The sequence below is a fragment of the Pezoporus occidentalis genome, unplaced genomic scaffold, assembly GCF_034315485.1.
Source record: "Pezoporus occidentalis ecotype Australia unplaced genomic scaffold, CSIRO_AGI_Poc_V1 ctg92, whole genome shotgun sequence".
Lineage (NCBI taxonomy): Eukaryota > Metazoa > Chordata > Aves > Psittaciformes > Psittacidae > Pezoporus > Pezoporus occidentalis.
This window is the reverse complement of record NW_026916284.1, coordinates 1,388,698-1,409,529: the sequence shown is the minus strand read 5'-3', so window position 1 is coordinate 1,409,529 and position 20,832 is coordinate 1,388,698. Positions and strand designations below refer to the sequence as shown.

General features: G+C 47.1%; 1 long non-coding RNA gene across 1 annotated transcript; it reads right to left on the bottom strand.

Moving 5' to 3' along the window:
- Positions 1 to 1,956: 1,956 nt before the first annotated feature.
- Positions 1,957 to 19,691, bottom strand: LOC134157052 (uncharacterized). Its single transcript, XR_009962174.1, has 3 exons — positions 19,531 to 19,691; positions 18,287 to 18,339; positions 1,957 to 2,027 (listed from the first exon to the last, which is right to left on the bottom strand). It is a non-coding gene; the product is annotated as an uncharacterized LOC134157052 (long non-coding RNA).
- Between the last annotated feature and the right edge of the window lie 1,141 nt (positions 19,692 to 20,832).

Below are 20,832 nucleotides of genomic sequence, written 5' to 3'. Positions count from 1 at the left end.
AATTGGAGTGTAGACTCTTCAGGCCAAGCACCATCCTTTAAAACAAGTGTACATATCACTTCCAATTTCACTACCTGGTGAACAGAAACAAATGTTTCTTTAAGTCCCCTCATACTTCCATCCACCAGAGATTAATGAAACTGCCACCTCCTGCCGTGCATTTTGCTATATTAACATAAAGTTTCAATTGCACAGCAGTTTGATCCATTTGTGTTTATTTAATCCTGTGTTCTGACAGGAGAAGATGGAGACTCTGCATAATTAATAATGACCCAAGCAATCTTACTTAATGCCTGTTCTGAAACCCCTGACTTTCCTGGTTAACTAATGACATCTATAATAGTGTCAGACAGGTAAAAGACTCCTTTAGTCTGTTGAGATATTATTCACCTGAGATTATCAATGGGTGGTTTTTAGCTCTTGCCATTAGCTGGAATTGCTCAGGTCATTCATAAAACTTTTTTTACTTTTCACAAAGGCAGAACAAAAGCAGGGCTGGAGCAAAAAGCCATGGCCACCTGCATGAACCTCCTGTTTATATAGATATTGCCATAGTCCTCCTTTCCTCTCACAAAAGCAGAAAAAGGGATTGTAAGAGTTCTTCCAGTTATAAGCCATTCCCCCGACAGCTTTAGAAGCATCAATGACTCATAAAAGATCACAACAAGCTGTGCTTGCTACAGAAAAACAGAGAATCACGGACTAGTTTGGATAGGAAAGGAACGTAAAGCTCATCCAGTTCCAAGCCCCCGCCATGGGCAGAGACACCTTCCACTAGACCAGGCTGTTCCAACCCATTCTGCCTAAGATCTCATCTCAATCTCTCCTCTGTCAGTTTACAGCCATCTTCTCTTGTCCTGTCCCTACCTGCCCTTGTAAAAGGTCCCTCTCCAGATTTCTTGTCACCCCCTTTAGGGTTACCTTCATCCTCAAGACCTCCCTCTGCCCCCACAAAAGAAGACAAGCAGCTTTAGCTACCTGCTGGGTCCAGGTGCCTGTCCCTGTGATTGGAAGAGCAATCACAGCATCTCCAGGCAAGCCCCAAGTTCAAAGCCCTGTCTGTGTGATCTTAGCCCAGACTTCCCACCAAACCTCCTGCTTTGGCTCAGTTTCTCTTTGACGTAAAACCACTCCATTGCACAGCAAACTATTCACACTGTGAGCGAATCGCCAAGCTGTAGCCGGCACACCAAGAGCAATGCTGCTTTAACTGTTGTCCAGCTTATTACGCAGTGAGCCTTAACTGCCCTTCCACATTTAGTTTATACCAACACTGTTTTTAGTTTCCTCTACTAGCAGTTTTGAAGGGATTTAAAGACTTTTTGGGCGCATGAATGGTGGGTTTGGGCTTCATACCCCTGGGGCAGACCAGGCCAGAAGGTTCCAATTTAGAGGGATTAACAGCAAGCAACAGCCCCCAGGCAAGAGGTGCTATCTAAAGAGGATGTGGGAGATGTCAAGCTCAGAGTGGGCAAAGGCTTTATTTCCTCCAACGAAGTAAACTTGTAGTTCCTAACACCAGAACAATGCCATTTGCCAAATCAGATGAAACGCTTGTAACAGGGGCTAATCAGATTCTACATTAATGAGAGAAAATATGAAGCTAATCAACACCCAGGCAGGTCTCTAGGCTGCAGGCCTATTAAACTTCATAAAAAATTAATGACTGAAAGAGCAAAATCGTTTGTAAGGGGTCTCCAGTGGCAGTGGAAGCGTCTTGAGTACCGTTCACCTCTCATTACACTGAATTAGCCTCACTTGCCAGCCCCAAACACCAGCTACTGAGCAGCAGTTTCTGCTCAGAACTGGAAAACTGCTTCAGGAGAGTCCTGACACATTTATCCATTCATCCTCCCTCCTTCACACCTTCTGCTCCATTTTCATGATGGCTTTTTCCATTTTAATTAAGGAAATTTGTACTCTGCCAGCTCCCGGGAAATACCTTTGTTCCTTGAGGTCTGCAGGCATCCACGGTGAGCAGGAAGCGGTGCTGCTGCATCAGCTGCGGTGAAGCGAGGGGTTGCAACCTGGAAAACAGAGCTGGTGTGAGAACAGAGAGCCACATCAGAGGGCTGGAGCTGCTCTGCTCTGGAGCCAGGCTCAGAGAGCTGGGCTGGGTCAGCCTGAAGGAGAGAAGGTTTCTTAAGGGGAGACCTTAGAGCAGCTCCAGTGCCTGAAGGGGCTCCAGGAAACCTGGAGAGAGGCTTTTGATGAGGGCCTGTAGGGACAGGCCAAGGGGAATGGCTTTAACCTGCCAGAGGGGAGACTGAGATGAGCTCTTAGGCAGAAGCTCTTCCCTGGGAGGGTGCTGAGGCGCTGGCACAGGGTGCCCAGAGAAGCTGTGGCTGCCCCATCCCTGGCAGTGTTCAAGGGCAGCTTGGACACAGGGGCTTGGAGCAAGCTGCTCTAGTGGAAAGGGTCCCTGCCCATGGCAGGGGTTGGAGCTGGATGAGCTTTAAGGTCCCTTCCAACCCAAACCAGTCTGTGATATGATATGATTTTTGGTTTCAAGGTATTTCCCTTGGAAATAGATCTTCATTTTGGAAATTAACAAGGGAAAGCTTTGCAGGCACTAGACTCCTATCAGAGCAACTGGAATTTAGTCTCAGTGCTGCCAGTTTCACTGTCCCATCTCTAGAAGGTTATGAATTACTAATAAGATACAAAAATGTAGATCATAATACAATGAACTACAAGATCGGAAACAAGGCAGGTTCTTCTGGCTTACATCTGTTGAACAAAATTGATACTCCAATGATTTCAGCTATTCTAGTCAAGTATAAATAAGACACGTTAAACCTGCCTGGTCCAGCTCTTTTTCTCACATGTATTGTTCAAGTTTTCACCTAATTGCAAGGTTGTGCACAACAGATCACTTGAAGTGATAGTTGGTATTCACTGCTGTGGAGGTAAAACAATCATTTCTTACATCTTTTGGCTGGGAAAACAAAAGACCATTAGAGCAAAACTTAAATGTTTAATGCATTATGTAAATTAGCTGTTTAAGCACATGCCTAGTTCAGTGAACGAAAAGTAGAGGAGTGTCGTGGTTTAAACCCAGTCAGGTAATTCGTTCACTCACTTCCCCCCCCCCTTTCTTGCCCTCCCCCTGCTCTCGGAGGGACGGAGAGGAGAATCAAAAAGAATGCAGCTCCCACGGGTTGAGATAAGAACAGTTTAGTAACTAAGGTATAACACAGATCACTACTGCTACCACCAGTAATAACAATGATAAAGGAAATAACAAGGGAAGAGAATACATCATCTCACCACCAGCCGACCGATAACTCGCCCCCCCAGCCCGACCAAGCTCTGACCGATACCTCCTACAACCCTGCAGTCTCCCAGCCCTTCCGGCTAACTCCCAGTTACATCCTGGGCATGACGTGCTGTGGTATGGAATACCTCTTTGGTCAGTTTGGGTCAGGTGTCCTGTCTCTGCTTCCTCCTGGCTTCCCCTCCTCCCTGGCAGAGCATGAGGCCCACAAAGTCCTTGGCCAAACCAAAACATCACTTGCTATCAGCTCTGTTCCCGAGCTGAAAGTCAAAACACTGCACTGCACCAGCTACCAAGAAGGGGAAAAATGACTGCTACTGCTGAACCCAGGACATTATCCACCCCTTATTCCATACCATTCACGTCATGCTCAGATCCCCCATTTTCAATATACTCATCACTCCACTCTTATCTAAGTGCATGGACTATAAAGCTATATCCCTATAAAGCTGCTGAGTCCATCTGGTCCATGATGTCAGGCTCCATCGCTTGTAACAGTCTTCCAGAGCAGGAGAGACCGTGTGCAGTGTTCACACTCGTGAATAACCTAGGCAATAGTGTCCATTGCTAAGTCCACCCCTCGATCATGAGTCCATCTCTGTGTTGCATCTCTGCTCTGATGGCCTGAAGTGCCATGGGCCCACCAGGCTCAAAATAATTCACTGTCCCCTTCAGCAGTTTCTGCAGCTTGTTGCTGGGGACTCCATACAGCTGCCTTCCATCTCCGATGCTTCCAAAGCACTGGAGGGGCCCAGTGGACTAGATACTTGCCCATACTGTCCCACACACCCTGCCACTCATGACTGTCCAGCCTTGGAGAAAACCTCTTGGTCCCCTTATATCCTCGTCTAACCCCAGACAAGACCCAAACCTGACTCTGCTTAACTTTTGAGATCAGACAAAATGGTGGTGGGTAGAACACAGTCTGTGTGAGTGCCAACATGCTGATCCCCATCACAATCAGCAGGCAGGTCCCAAGGATACCCAAAGGCCATTCAAAACCTTCAGAACTCTCAAACGATGCTGCTATACTTGTCACTGGGGCTGGTGTAGCTGCTGTACTTGTCACTGGGGCTGCTGTAGCTGCTGTGCTTGCCGGCTCTCCCACCATCAGCTTCTCTTTTCCCGAGTCCAGCTCTTCCTCCTCTGCCTTGCTGGGAAATGCTGCGTGGTCTCCTGCATCCTCCTGGGGCTCGGCGGGCGGCTGCCGGGGAATGCTCTCGGCCGTCGCGGGGCTGGGCTCGGCCGCAGGGCTCGGCTCCGCCGCGGGGCTCGGCTCCTCCGCCGCCTTTTCCCGCTGCTCGGCAGCCGCCTCCTTCCGCTCCTCGACCGCCCCGACCTCCTCCACCGGCAGCCGTCCCCTCGCGGCCTCCGGCCCCGCTCCCGCCGCTGCTTGGTCCCCGGGGCCGCTCTCCCGGGCCGCTTCAGCAGCCGCCGGCTCCCGAGGCCGCTCCCCCTCGGCTCCCCGCAGCCTCACGAAGATGGAGAGTAGGGTGAGGGCCAGGACGGTGAAGAGCAGCCGGACGGCCAGGTACAAGTCCACGGCCACGTCCGTCCCGCCCTGCTGCTGGAGCCCGCCCGTATTACAAGCCATTGCCATAAAGCACAGTGAGACAAGAACCTTAGCCCAAGCCCCATACTTGATAAACACTATCACAGCAAATACCGGCTCTACGTAAGTTACAACATTCTGAAGCTGTGAGATCAAGCAAAACAACTCTGAGAGCCAATAAATCAGCATTGTGACGAGTGACTATTAATCCAGTCAGATCTGTCGTTATCTCAACCCTTCGTGCCCCACGTTGGGCGCCAAAAAGAACTGTCGTGGTTTAAACCCAGTCAGGTAACTCGTTCACTCACTTCCCCCCCCCTTTCTTGCCCTCCCCCTGCTCTCGGAGGGACGGAGAGGAGAATCAAAAAGAATGCAGCTCCCACGGGTTGAGATAAGAACAGTTTAGTAACTAAGGTATAACACAGATCACTACTGCTACCACCAGTAATAACAATGATAAAGGAAATAACAAGGGAAGAGAATACATCATCTCACCACCAGCCGACCGATAACTCGCCCCCCCCAGCCCGACCAAGCTCTGACCGATACCTCCTACAACCCTGCAGTCTCCCAGCCCTTCCGGCTAACTCCCAGTTACATCCTGGGCATGACGTGCTGTGGTATGGAATACCTCTTTGGTCAGTTTGGGTCAGGTGTCCTGTCTCTGCTTCCTCCTGGCTTCCCCTCCTCCCTGGCAGAGCATGAGGCCCACAAAGTCCTTGGCCAAACCAAAACATCACTTGTTATCAGCTCTGTTCCCGAGCTGAAAGTCAAAACACTGCACTGCACCAGCTACCAAGAAGGGGAAAAATGACTGCTACTGCTGAACCCAGGACAAGGAGGTACATTAAAAAGTATGAGAAAGACATCTGGAGGATTCAATAATCATTGTTTCAGTACATGCGTCTCAGAAGACCTAGAGGTTTTGATCTGAAACATCTTCATGCCTGAATGGTTGTCAGGGGCATAGTCCCAGTCTTATTTATAACCTGATGCAGCTGGATTAAGCACCTCTTGTTTCTTAATCAGGTTACAGGAGACTGTCATTTATGTCTTCAGTATTGAGACATTTCATTTTCTCTCTTTATGTGGTGTTGCAGTACAGTAGTTGGAACTCATTGCCATTTATGAACCTGCTTGGAGAATGGAAGTCCCACAGCTTATCAAGGCTTAATCTTTGCACATGGCACTGGAGACAATGCCACACTCCCTGCTGCCTGGGACTTTAAAAAATCATGTCATGGTTTAAACCAAACCAGACAACTCGTTCACTCACTTCTCCTCGCTTCTTGCCCTCCCCCTACTCCTGGAAGGACCGAGAGTCAAAAAGAATGCAACTCCCACGGGTTGAGATAAGAACAGTTTAGTAACTAAGGTATAACACAAATCACTACTGCTACCACCAATAAGAATAATAAAGGAAATAAGAAGGGAAGAGAATACAACACCTCACCACCAGCCAACCAATAACTCGTCCCCCCCAGCCTGACCAAGCACTGACTGATACCTCCTCCAACCCTGCAATCTCCCAGCCCTTCCGGCTAACTCCCAGTTCCATCCTGGGCATGACGTGCTGTGGTATGGAATACCTCTTTGGTCAGTTTGGGTCAGGTGTCCTGTCTCTGCTTCCTCCCGGCTTCCCCTCCTCCCTGACAGAGCATGAGGCTCACAAAGTCCTTGGCCAAACCAAAACACCCTTGTTATCAGCTCTGTTCCCAAGCTGAAAGTCAAAACACTGCACTGCGCCAGCTACCAAGAAGGAGAAAAATGACTGCTACTGCTGAACCCAGGACATTATCCACCCCTTATTCCATACCATTCATGTCATGCTCAGATCCCACATTTTCAATATACCATCACTCTTATCTTAGTGCATGGACCAGTAGCTATAAAGCTGCTGCGTCCATCTGGTCCATGATGTCAGGCTCCATCTCTTGTAACAGTCTTCCAGAGCAGGAGAGACTGTGTGCAGGGCTCACACTTGTGAATAACCTGGGCAATAGTGTCCATTGCTAAGTTCACCCCTCGATCACGAGTCCATCTCTATGTTGCATTTATACTCTGATGGCCTGAAGTGCCATGGGCCCACTCAAAATAATTCACTGTCCCCTTCAGCAGTCTCTGCAGCTTGTTGCTGGGGACTCCATACAGCTGCCTTCCATCTCCGATGCTTCCAAAGCACTGGAGGGGCCCAGTGGACTAGATACTTGCCCATACTGTCCCACACACCCTGCCACTCATGACTGTCCAGCCTTGGGGAAAATCTCCTGGTCCTCCTATATCATTGTCTAACCCCAGACAAGACCCAAACCTGACTCTGCTTAACTTTTGAGATCAGACAAAATGGTGGTGGGTAGAACACACTCTGTGTGTGTGCCAACATGCTGATCCCCATCACAATCAGCAGGCAGGTCCCAAGGATACCCAAAGCCCATTCACAACCTTCAGAACTCTCACACGATGCTGCTGTACTTGTCACCGGGGCTGGTGTAGCTGCTGTGCTTGCCGGCTCTCCCACCAACAGCTTCTCTTTTCCTGAGTCCAGCTCTTCCTCCTCTGCCTTGATGGGAAATGCTGCGTGGTCTCCTGCATCCTCCTGGGGCTCGGCGGGCGGCTTCCGGGGGATGCTCTCGGCCGTCGCGGGGCTCGGCTCGGCCGCGGGGCTCGGCTCCTCCGCCTCCTTCTCCCGCTGCTCGGCAGCCGCCTCCTTCCGCTCCTCGACCGCCCCGACCTCCTCCACCGGCAGCCGTCCCCTCGCGGCCTCCGGCCCCGCTCCCGCCGCCGCTTGGTGCCCGGGGCCGCTCTCCCGGGCCGCTTCAGCAGCCGCCGGCTCCCGGGGCCGCTCCCCCTCGGCTCCCCGCGGACTCACCAAGACGGAGGCGAGGGTGAGGGCCAGGACGGTGAAGAGCAGCCGGACGGGCAGGTACAAGTCCACCACCCCGTCCGTCCCGCCCCGCTGCTGGAGCCCGGCCGTATTACAAGTCATTGCCATAAAGCACAGTGAGACAAGAACCTTAGCCCAAGCCCCACACTTGATAAACACTAACACAGCAAATACCGGCTCTAAGTAAGTTACAACATTCTGAAACTGTGAGATCAAGAGGAACAATTCTGAGAGCCAATAAATCAGCATTGTGATGAATGATTATTAATCCAGTCAGATCTGTCGTTTTCTCAACCCTTCGTGCCCCACGTTGGGCGCCAAAAAGAACTGTCGTGGTTTAAACCAAACCAGACAACTGGTTCACTCACTTCTCCTCGCTTCTTGCCCTCCCCCTACTCCTGGAGGGACCGAGAGGAGAGTCAAAAAGAATGCAACTCCCACGGGTTGAGATAACACTTTAGTAACTAAGGTATAAAACAAATCACTACTGCTACCACCAATAAGAATAATGATAAAGGAAATAACAAGGGAAGAGAATACAACACCTCACCACCAGCCAACAGATAACTCGCCCTCCCCAGCCCGAGCAAGCACCGACTGATACCTCCTCCAACCCTGCAGTCTCCCAGCCCTTCCGGCTAACTCCCAGTTCCATCCTGGGCATGACGTGCTGTGGTATGGAACACCTCTTTGGCTAGTTTGGGTCAGGTGTCCTGTCTCTGCTTCCTCCCGGCTTCCCCTCCTCCCTGACAGAGCATGAGGCTCACAAAGTCCTTGGCCAAACCAAAACATCCTTGTTATCAGCTCCGTTCCCAAGCCGAAAGTCAAAACACTGCACTGCGCCAGCTACCAAGAAGGAGAAAAATGACTGCTACTGCTGAATCCAGGACACCTCCTCACAAATAAGTGTCTTTCTGCCACTTTGGTATACCAGCAGATGAGATTTGCTTTGTTCTCAGCTCCCAACCATGCATGGAGCTGCACGAGATGCAGGGCAATGAAAAGAGTGTTTTCATTGACTCAATCATACTGAAATCACATGGATTTGCTTCAGGAGGAGCACTGCAGAGCAGTGAATAACTACAGATCATTATATAGAATCACAGAATGTTTGTTTTGGAAGGGAGCTTAAAGCTCATCCCGTTCCAACCCCCTGCGGTTGGCAGGGACACCTCCCATTAAACCAGCCTGTTCCAAGCCCCGTCCAACCTGGCCTTGAACACTGCAGGGATGGTAGCTTGAGTTGTAGGACCTGTGCTGTGTTCCTGTATATTTATATAGGCAAATAAGTTGTGGTTGCAGTTTGAGCAATGCCTGAGAGAGATACAAGACAAACTGCAATCATGGATATACTCTTCCTCATCCTTCCCCTAAAAACTTAGGGACAAATTCTCACCTGGCAGATGAGAGTTCTCAGTGACAGAGTTCAGACTTTGGGAGTCCAAAGAGTTGAATTTCACAGCTTAGTACACAGACAGAGGGGATGCAACTTGTCTAAGTCAATGGCAAAGGCAGATCTATAGTTCATCTTTCCTGACTATCAAAAGTGTCTCCATTTAGAAAAAAGCATGCAGCCCCTTTGGAGATAAAGGTTTACATCTGTAACACTTTACTCCTACAGAAGATAAACTATAAAGTTGTCCTTCATGCTGCCAGACAGTCCCACCTTGCAAGAAGTTGCATATGACAAAAATGGATGACCATCCCAGCCAAAAAGGGGCAAGACTAGGTAGAAAGCAACTTGCCTGACACCTGAGTGCTCTTTAGCACTTTGCAAGTATTCAGTTACTTGAAAATAGTTTGGATATTCTTGTGTAACAGAGGTGGGATCCACTGAAATCCTAAGACACCTCTCCTTTAAAAAATCTAGAACTGATTAATCACCCTTGTAGCTATGCTGACTCAGAGGCTGGGAAGGAGGACGTGCTGGATTTGAAAAGGATACAACAAAGAAGGTGGGACAAATGGCCCACAAATGCGACCACACAGAGAATACAACATCAGTAAGAAGACAGATGCAGCTCTTCCTCTAATTTATAATCTACACTGTCTCTTCCAGGATCACTTTGTCTGCAGGGCAAAGGAAGGGGGTGTGTGATCTTGCATGAAGTAAGAAGGGAGGACTGGTGCAAAGAGCTCTGAAAAAGGAAAATAAATCTATTGCTTTGGTTCCTTGGATTCTTAACTTCTTCAGGCAGAGCGAATTTATTGCTGAATCTCATCTTGTTACTTATATTCAGTTAGAATGCAATAAGTGAAATCAGCTCATTAGAAATCCAGGCGTGTATTCATGTGGTTTTTACTTCTCTTTTGGGACTCCTCTCCTGTGTAAATAAGATACATAATAACCCTTCTCCACATTTTATACATGTGCACTGCTTTTCAGCCATAAATGTCACAGTACTAGCATAATTATCCCAATTTTCCAGAAGAAAAAAGAAGCACAGAAGGGTCTGATCCACAAATACTACATGTGACAGCTAAATTTGGAGGCCCATGTAGAGGGCAATTTTCTGTCCTCCCACCACCTCATCTGAAACAAGAATGAATTGCTCAGGCAATTGCATCAAAATACCAAATACCTGTAGTTAGGCTCAGATTTCCAAACCAACTCAGAAGATTGTTCACAGTTGGATGTTCCTGCCTTTGAAATAAATAAGGCTTCTCTTTGCATCTGAAGGGGGATCTGTGTTCTGTCAGAGATCTGATCTCCATCTTAGGGAGATGCTGGCACACATGCTCTCAGAAATTAAACACTGAAAGGAGATCCAGTTCTTGGAAAACAGGATCATAAGGTACTTTCTATGGTCTGAGTAGAGCAGGTTTAGACAAGGGATTCCAACTTGCATAAGCCTTAGAATGATGCTTTAAACTGTAACTGTTTCAGAGAGCTGTTATGTGCGCACTGAAACAGAGTTTTATCTTGTATTTAGGCAATGACTGGTTAAGCCCATCAGCTCCATCTTGGCACATGCAAGCACTCACATGGCACAAACAGGCAGTTTAAATGCAAAGTGCATTCTCAGGATACACCAGCCACTGCTGCAAATTAAAGCCACTTAAAAAATGCCATGACCAAGGCCAGGCTGGGCTGGCAGCCTTGGAGCTCTGGCTCCCACCACTGAACCCACCTGTGCCATCATCTCCCCTTGCAACCAGGAGAGATCAAGCCAGAGGCTGAGCACAGAGGCCTGAGCACAGATGAAAAACAGGCTTTTAAGAAGACAGAGTAACCAAAACACTAATGCTGCACTGGGTAATCACAGAGTGGTTTGGGCTGGAAAGAACCATAAAGCTCATCCAGTTCCAAGCCGCTGCCACAGGCAGGGACACCTCCCACTAGACCAGCTTGCTCCAAGCCCCTGTGTCCAACCTGGCCTTGAACACTGCCAGGGATGGGGCAGCCACAGCTTCTCTGGGCACCCTGTGCCAGCGCCTCAGCACCCTCACAGGGAAGAGCTTCTGCCTAAGAGCTCATCTCAGTCTCCCCTCTGGCAGGTTAAAGCCATTCCCCCTTGTGCTGTCCCTCCCTCCAGGCCCTCATCAAAAGCCCCTCTCCAGGTTTCTTGTAGCCCCTTTGGGCTCCGGGAGCTGCTCTAAGGTCTCCCTGGAGCATTCTCTTCTCCAGGCTGAACAGCTTAACAATCTGTTTTTTAAAAACCCACCCAGAGCACAGATGACAGGGAACAAAAAGACAGTAAGACCAACAGAGCTCACAAACTACTCAACAAGATACAATCCCTCCATGCTCCACCTATCCCCCAAGGACCTACCAATTTTCAGCTGACAGCGCCATAGATTTAGCTCCATTTAATTTCTGAATTTACACAAAGACACTGTAAGTGATTGTGATTTTCCAGTAGAAAAATAGGGTCTCGGTATATCTAACCCTCTGAGTATTTTAATCTCTAAATCAATAAAATCCATTAAACAAATTGCTCTCCCCCCTTCTCCATGCATCCTATCCAAACAAAACCAGTTTGCCATTATTTATTTATTTTGAGGCATGTTTCACAGTTCTGATGATGGATTGAGCACTTCGGCTGCTGCAGTTCATCTGTCGAAGGGCTGCAGCAAAATCACAGTTTCAAACTTTGAATGGAAACAAATGGCCTGTAAATGCAGTGCTCAAGAGGAAAAGACACTCCACAAAGAGCCTGAAATGTTTATAGATTTTAGGCTTCATGCTCTGTATGTGCAAATCAGAAGTAATGATTAAAAACAGCTCTTCTCTTTGGAAAGGTTAAGTGTCTCATCTCATACAAAGGAACTCTGTGTACCAGCACTCTTAAATCCTGGAGTGAGATCAAGTGCGTGTAGTCTTGATAGCAGAATATTTAGTGATAAAGAATGAGTATCAGGGAAGATTGAAAACATGGAGAGCAGGCAGATGTGCTGCAGCACTTGGAACTGTACTGACGAGACCGAGTCAGAAATTCACCCAATAGACAACACAAAAAGAACTCCCCAGAGAAATAGCTGGAGATACATGTGTTTAGCTGAGGGTGTATCTTTACCATGCTGAGGAGATAAAAGGATGTGATTTTCTACCCCCTCTAGCAAGGAATTCCTACTCAGTCTGGGTACGGACTAATTGACAGGCAAATCTCTTGGAAAACTACATGTTAATGTAAAAGTGGTCACAGACTTCCTTTTTCTCAGGTTTTGGAAAGCAGCAAGAGCACCTTCAAAGCTACAGTGAAGATAAGGGATGGCTTTCTCAGATGCAGCCTTCAGAGCCAGCTTTGTTGATGACTATGGCTAGCAAATTATAAACTGAATATTTCCAATATACTTTAAAAGAATTGTGAGCCTAGGACACAGTCTGATCTCACTGGAACTGCAGGAATACATTACACACAAGTTTAGGTCTGAAAGCAGTAAGAGACTTTTCTCTCTGTGTATCAGCCCATCTCACACTCGGCAAACAGTGGACTACGTAGAGACCCGTATGTCCAGTGAGAAATATTTTTCTTACTGGTTCTTTGAAGCTAATGAAATAGTTTTCTACATTGAGTCTCTAAACATGACATTAAGCTGAATGGGGAGGAAAAGGGGCTGGAAAGAGTCCATAATTAATTTTCTGACATTTGAAGAACTGTGACACTGGGTCTTATCTGTCTGTGACGAAATACTCCACAGCCCTGAGGCAACTGACAGCATTTAGCCAGTCTTCTGATACCCAGACAAATAAAAACTTATTATGGCTCAGACTCCACACAAGGACAAAAAAAAGGAAAATGAACAAAAAAATAATAATAATAAACAAGGGTTTAAAATTAAAGCATTGAAGTACTGTTAGGGCTGAGCTTCTCAAGCAATGAAAATCCATTTTTGGTGTATTGGCATTATAAAACACAGGGTTTAAGCTGTTAAGTTCTAGCTTGTTTGCAAGCTAGTATTCTGCATCCCTGGCTTTGGATGTTATGGATATGTAAGAAGAGATGCTCTGCTGGCATGAGAAGATGGAAGTGATGGGGACAAAGCATGAACTGCTGAGGAATATGAAGAGAGTCTGGAGCCTGGGACTGTGGATCACAGATGTTTGCTGCTGGGAGAGGAACTTGTTTCTGTTGGCTGCATTTAGGGTCATATGAAAATGGACCCAAAGAAGGGCACTGGCCTAACATACCTCCCCATAGTCACCCATACAGCGTTCCCTGCAGAGATTGAACACACATGGTCTAACCTGCCCATGCCACTTAATTTTTCTGTTTGCTGGTACAAAGAGGGGAATAAGAAGATAACACTTTCTTTGTCAGTCGTCTATACAGATTAGGAACTCTTTGACAGCAGATCTTCTCTTAATGAGTTTAAAACAAAGGCATCTTGCATCAACAGTAATGCTAAACCACACAGGAACTGTTTGGGTTCCCTTTTAAGGGGGGAAAAATAAAGCAAAGAGCAAATGCCAGGAGTTTGCAATTAGCAGCTACTTGCAGTACCAGCAACCAAAGCAACCTACAGGAAAGCTCCCTCCTCTGACCACAGGACAGCTGCCAACCCACGGGAAAGAAGAGGTTTTGTGAAGGATCCTTCATTTTGACTTCCTGAATGTGCAAAAAGCAGCAAATCTTGGAATACAGTGAACCCATTTAAACAGTGTTTAGCAAGATAATTACAGCAGCTAATTGCCAAATAATAATAATAATAAAACATCTTGAAGTTTGTTAATGGATGGGTTGAAATACGTTAATTCTTAACAGATAGCAATTAATACTGGCTTGAGTATCCAATAAATTAAGAGACCTCATCTATTCTGTACTGCAGCCACATGATGACATTTTATGTGATGACAGCTCTGGCTGAGAAATCAGATATATCTGGAATTCTTTTATTTTTATGGGGACAGACAGACATTCTCAAGTGGGAGCTAAATGAAGTTAAAGCCCTTTTGTAAACAGTTTGCAATCCCTGTATTCATTAAAGTCAAAAGAAATTGTGCTCTTAATCAAGTCTTCATTTTAAAAGGATCAGAACTGGACCTCTCCTACAGCCCTTTCTTCTCTCCTCACTTTTCCAGTAATCACAGATCAAACTTGGGTAAATTAAAGCCTAAATTTGGCTTTCTGTTTAATTTAGTTCTGTTCAGCTCTGGCCTTTGAGCCACAATATCATTTGCAAAGCATGACCAGGAGGTTTGAGAGTAAATTTTTTGCTGGTTTTCCTTTGGTCCATGAGTGTATTAAGCTTTTTTTTCTCACAAAGTTCTATTTGCATAAAATATATGTATTTGCTTGTACCATCTGAAGCTGACAGCATATAAACAACATACCACACTCTGCAATAATTTCATTCCAATCTGAAAATTATGAATCTCTCCAGGCATGAGGGGTGTTTGGTTTTCAACACCATTGTTCAGGCAGTGTCATGTAGCTTCTTCACTGTGAAGCCAAATCAAAAAGCAGGCTATTCTAAGTTATATATTTATGAAAGTTCTCAGTCTCCGGGTCCTCGACATCACAATGTGTTACAGCTGACATAATCTCACATGGCACACCACTTCAAAACATTCCAACAAGGCTTTCTTTTCCTTCCAAAGACAGAGCATAAGATTTTCTTTCTTCAAAGAAAAGAACACAGCTACAGAAATCATACATGGACAAAGCACTCCAGGAAAGCATCAGTCCTGGAATGAGGAAGAGCAGTGCCATGCCATCAGGACTGGGTTCTGTTTCACTGTCTGCAGCGCACACACATATGCCTTACCCCCAAGATGCAGAATGAACCGTCAAAGCCATCTGAAACCAAGGAAAGTCTATGAATGAGTTTGGAACTGTCACTACGATCATTTCTCTACTGTCACTGCTCTAAAAATGAGTATTTTCATACTGAAGCCAAAGTATGGTTGCAATCTGTTAATAACTGGGAGCAGAAGTTCAGCCCTTGCTCTGTAGTGGTGCTAAGAACTGTAGCCTCAGCCCTACGCTGCTTCCTGTGAGCACTGTCAATGTCAAGAAATGGCACATTACTGCTTCTGGAAGGTGTTATTCCCAACTGCTCCTGCTTGGACCTTGTTGGCTCAGATGGTCCATTTCTTTTTTGAAAATGTTTCCATTTTAATACAAGAGCACCAGCAAAGAATGCACATTGGAGGGATCCAGCTGCTCCTCAGGCCGCAGCAACAGCCAGACCTTCACGCTTGAAATGTCTCCAGCATATTTATATCCTCTTGGTCGTCCACGTTTTAAATATCTCGTTTGAGCTGCTCCAAGTTATAACCTCAAACATGCCTGTGTTTGACAAAAATCTAAATCTAATTTCCAAAATACCTAAAATATGAGGCAGTATTAAGTTGTTGGGGTTTTTTAATTTAAAAAGAATTCAGCATGGGAAGAGATTTTCAAAGAGATAGTCTTTCTCTGAAAGGTTAGAGCAACTGAGTTGGGCTCAGATGCTGCCACTCTCTGAAATTAAAGGTTAAATTTAGCCAAAAAAGGGAAGCAGTGTCTTCCATCAGTGAGCATTCAATTGCAGTGACATAACAATGCCACAAGAGCAATTTAATTCTTGGCATACTTAGAGGTGGCATTAGGGAGTCTACCAAGGTAGCAATTTTCTAGATAATCAACTTAATGTCTTCATTCTAAGTGCATTTATATGTGTAAGTTAATTAGGGGAGTTAATTTTCACAAATGACAGGAAATCTGCATTTTCCAGTAAGCTTCATTTCATGCCAGTTCATGATTCAAGGTAGCTAAGAAAGATAACCTGGCATTCCTATCTATCACAATAACCAGCCCCCATCACAAGCAGACTTCATTTGTCAGCCTGACAGATGCACTGATGGGTTTCTGCTGCTCACACTGCCGAATCCAAGTACTTGCTGGGGGCAAAAGGACAACTTTCCCTACACCAGATTGCACAGTTGTAGAGTACTAATCGAAGCCCCTGTAAGTCTGCAGCATCCACCCACACTACTTAGAACAGTCAAAGGGTAGAGAGGAAATTTTGCTGGTGAAAATAAGAAAATGGAAATAGAAACCAAGTGACCTTATTTGCTCTATCCAGCTCTCAGGCCTCAAACTAAGAATGTGGAGCTGTTGGACCAAGTCCAAAGGAGGCCACGGAAATGCTCCACGGACTGGAGCAGCTCTGCTCTGGAGCCAGGCTGAGAGAGCTGGGCTGGTAAGCCTGGAGAAGAGAAGGCTCCTTAAGGAGACCTTAGAGCAGCTCTGAGAGAGAGAGCTGGGCTGGTAAGCCTGGAGAAGAGAAGGCTCCTTAAGGAGACCTTAGAGCAGCTCTAGTGCCTGAAGGGGCTACAGGAAACCCAGAAGGGGGGGACTTTGGACAAGGGCCTGTAGGGACAGAACAAGGGGAATGGCTTGAGCCTGTCAGAGGGGAGATTGAGATGAGCTCTTAGGCAGAAGTTCTTCCCTGTGAGGGTGCTGAGACGCTACCACAGGGTGCCCAGAGAAGCTGTGGCTGCCCCATCCCTGGCAGTGTTCAAGGCCAGGTTGGACACAGGGGTTTGGAGCAAGCTGCTCTAGTGGAAGGTGTCCCTGGCCGTGGCTGGTGGTTGGGACTGGAGGAGCTTTAAGGTCCCTTCCAACCCAAACCATTCCATGATCCTATGATTCTTTCTTGTCACGTCATTTCCGAACAGTTAAGTGCACCACATTTTTGCAAGATCAGTGCAAATCCCTAGGGAACCAGGCTGAATATGGATTAAAAATACTGGCAGTAAATAGTTGGGATTGCAAAAATGCATCTCAAGGGGTGGCAAAATGTCTTCATTGCTTAAACAGAAGTTCCCTACCACAACCCCATTACAGGGCACTGTGCTGTAGGGAAAAATGCTATAAAGTAACTCAGCGGATGATTTCACAATTATCTCAAACCTTTATGCTAAAATTGTCCTAAAAGGATAAAAGGACACAGTGATATCTGGCCTCAGTGAAGCAAAAGGGAATTTTACCACATGCTTTAAAAAGCCCAGAATTTCAAACAGAGCCTGTAAAAGTTTAAATTACTCTGAATAGCCATGCTGCATCTCCAAATTTAGCAGGACTCTCTGAGTCCACAGCAAGTGCACGTGTATTAAAATAATGACTACTTTCCACTTTTTAAAAGCGTTAATGCCTTGGGTATTAAAAAGAAAGCATTTTTGTCGACTGCTTTTACACGTGTCCCTCTGAGGAGCTCTCAGCATCACTCTCTCCTGTCCTCCTTTCTGCTGGGCTTCCACATATCTTCCTCCTGTTTTCATCCCTGTTTTCATATTCGTTTTTATTTTACTGAGCAAAAGCCAACTCAAAGCAAAGACAGAGAACATGTGACAAGAGAGCCACTGGCACTTTAGATATCACTATGAGAGCAAATACAACTTTTAAAGCACAATTTAAACATTTTCTACCACTGGTGTGAGACCAAAAATCCACTTCTCTGCTCCCCAGATCCTTCCACCCAAACAGGCTGAAACTCAGAGCAGGGAGGAAGGATTTTGCTCATCGTGCACCAGATGAGAGATGGGAACGTGCAAACTCACACAAAGGCAGGAGGAAGCAAGGAGAGGAAAATGTATTTCTCACTGGCTTGTGTGAATGGAAACTGCTGGTCTGTACCCGCTGGTACAGACACAGTGGATTCTGTGTTGTGACATGCTGATCTGCCATTATGTTTTGTGGAGGCAATAGTGGAAGAAAGGAACATATGGAAACTTTGATTTCCACATTTACACTACTCCTGCTATCGCGGTTTTACATCCAACTATACTTTTCAATATGAAATTTAATTATCTTCTAAGCATTTATAATCCACCCATCGCTGCGGTAACCAGGTGCCAAATACAATTAAAAAGAATGACTGCTTCCATGAAAGGGCCTATTTCCTGGTTCTTCCCTCAAGGAACAGTGCTTGCTACATGTACAGGGGGGTGAGGACTTACAGGAAGGGAGTTTTGCTGGCATGCAAATACAGGTGACACAGGAACATCATCAGCTCAGTGCAATGCGTGTAATGTAGGCAGGTAGTGGAAAAGGGTCTGCATCCAGAAAGCAAACATGTCATTGGTAAAAGGATGTCTCTAGAATGTTATCTATTGCAAAATGCTAGTAAAATGCTTTTAACTTACTCTCACGTACGTGCTGAACTGCCCCAGTGCTATCTCAAGACAGAAACCAGCACCTGTAACAGAAGGAAAGACAGTAACTTTAGATTTTGCTGAACCTTAGGGGAGACAATTTCATGTGTTTTGGCAACTTAAAGCAGCATACATATTTGCCTTGTAATTAGTCAGCTACTGGCTGCGTGCAGTAACAGCCTTTTGGATTTGTGGAGGAATCGTCTGGGCAGAAAGCAAGCAGCAGAGCAGCCAGCACCTTATTTTAAAGGAGTTCTTACGTAAGGTGATCAATTGGCAGGTGCCTCAGACATGCTGGAGGAGAAAAACAGGAGCTGGTACAGCAGCCAGCAGCCAGATGTACCACTGTTAGCACGGCTTTCCAAAGCCCCCTACCCTTTGGTTTTTCTAACATGGTTTCCTATCAAGCAAAATGGAAATCATGACAAGAGAGGAAATAAAAGCAAGAGCCTGACACATTCAATGAGAAACTGAGAGCTACTGCTTTCTGACAGAGATGTAAAGCAGGAGGGATTGAAGCACAGTGTTAGGCTATTTTATGTATGAAATAAACATTTTTAAGCCATCTATTAACCTGTGTTAGCCTTCAATTAGATCAGCAATGCTTTGAGGAAAAGAACTGTTTCTGATGTATGCTTATACTGAATAATGAAAGATTGGCCCCCAGGTACTACAGCCCTATCAATAATAAACATTATTACCAAATAATAGCAATAAAGACTTGGAGTTAATATTTAAAATGGGCATGAGACCAAGAGCATGCCCAAGCACATTTCACGCTTATTTTAATTGCCACAAGACAAATAGAATGAGGATGGCTGTTCACTCAAAAGGGTGTGATTCTGTTTTTCTGAAGCACTCACATTTTAGTGTGCTATTGTCAAGCCTATTTGGAGTAAATTGTGGGTAGAATTGCAATGAGAGATGTAGTTGCCTAGCAAAGGTCTAAGATTTCCATTTAAAATTAATGTGAACTGTTTCTCTGAATCTGACATATGGGCTATGAGAACCCCTGCCAAGATGTCAAGAGCTAGAATGCTCCCCCTCTAACTCCGAAAAAATGCTGGAGGCAACTTTCTCCTGGTATTTTGGCATTTGGCTCCAATGCAAAACAAAGAGACACAGAAACCCTCCTGCGGTGGAGCTGCACAGCGCGGTCAGCTCAGCCACAAACAGCGCGGTTGCTCAGATTAAACAGCAGCTCTGCTCCCTTGCACACCAGCGACTGCACTCACCCTCAGGGTGCCCACCTCCAAGAGGTGGTTCTGGGAAGCTCCTCGTCCTCTGCTCTTCAACGATCCCATATAATCTCCAGCACAACAATGCTGTGAGCAAAGCTCCTTGTCCCTTCAGATGGGTCAAATGGAGACACAGGCACACGCTCCACAAAGCCAAGCAGGCATCTGAGAAAGTTAAGCCCCTGCCAGGGATGGTGGTCAGGGACCATCAGTCCCATCAGAGCAGCACAAGGACCGCCAGAGCGTTTAGCTCTTCTGAAATGCAGATAGAATCAAGTAGGGTGGAGGAGAGCTTTAAGACCATTGAGCCCAACCGTTACCTCAGGACTGTCAAGCCCGCCACTAAACCATGTCACTAAGGGCAAACTTATGGCTGCCCCTCATGATCTCCAGTCACAGCCGCCCCTCATCTGCCCCTCACAGTGGCCCCACACTATACAGCTGCCGCCCCTACCCCTCATGGCCACCGCTCATCTCCCCTCATGATCTCCCCTCATGGGCCCATGGCTGCCCCTGCTCTCACCTCATCATCTCCCCCCACAACCGCCCCACCTCTTCCCTCATGATTTTCCCTCATGGCCACCCATGCTTTCCCCTCATGATCTCCCATCACAACTGCCTCATCTCTCCCCTCATGATTTTCCCTCATGGCCACCCGTGCTCTCCCCACATGATTTCCCATCACAACTGCCTCATCTCTCCCCTCATGATTTTCCCTCATGGCCACCCGTGCTCTCCCCACATGATTTCCCATCTTGTCCCCTCACGGCCACCCATCTTGTCCCCTCACCATTTCCCCTCATGGCCGCCCTTCCTGTGCCCTCATGATCTCTCCACACAATCACCCCACCTCTCCCCTCGTGATCTTCCCTCATGGCCGCCCCTGCTCCCCCATCACCTCTCACGGCCGCTTCTCCTGTCCCCTCATGCCTCACAACCACCCCACCTCTCCCCTCGTGATCTTCCCTCATGGCCGCCCCTGCTCCCCCATCACCTCTCATGGCCGCTTCTCCTGTCCCCTCACGCCTCACAACCACCCCACCTCTCCCCTCGTGATCCTCCCTCATGGCCGCCCCTGCTCTCCCCTCACCCCTCATGGCCGCCCCTCTGCTTCCGCACCAATGCCCCTGGCTCTGGCGGGAACCGCTCTGAGCATGCGCAGATCCCCCCATGCCCGCCCGCTCCTCACGGCCACTGCGGCACCGCAGCACCGCAGCACCGCGGCACCGCCGTACCCTGCACCCAGCAGAGGACACGGAACAGCCGCTGCGGCGGTGGTGACGGCCGCACTGTCTGCGG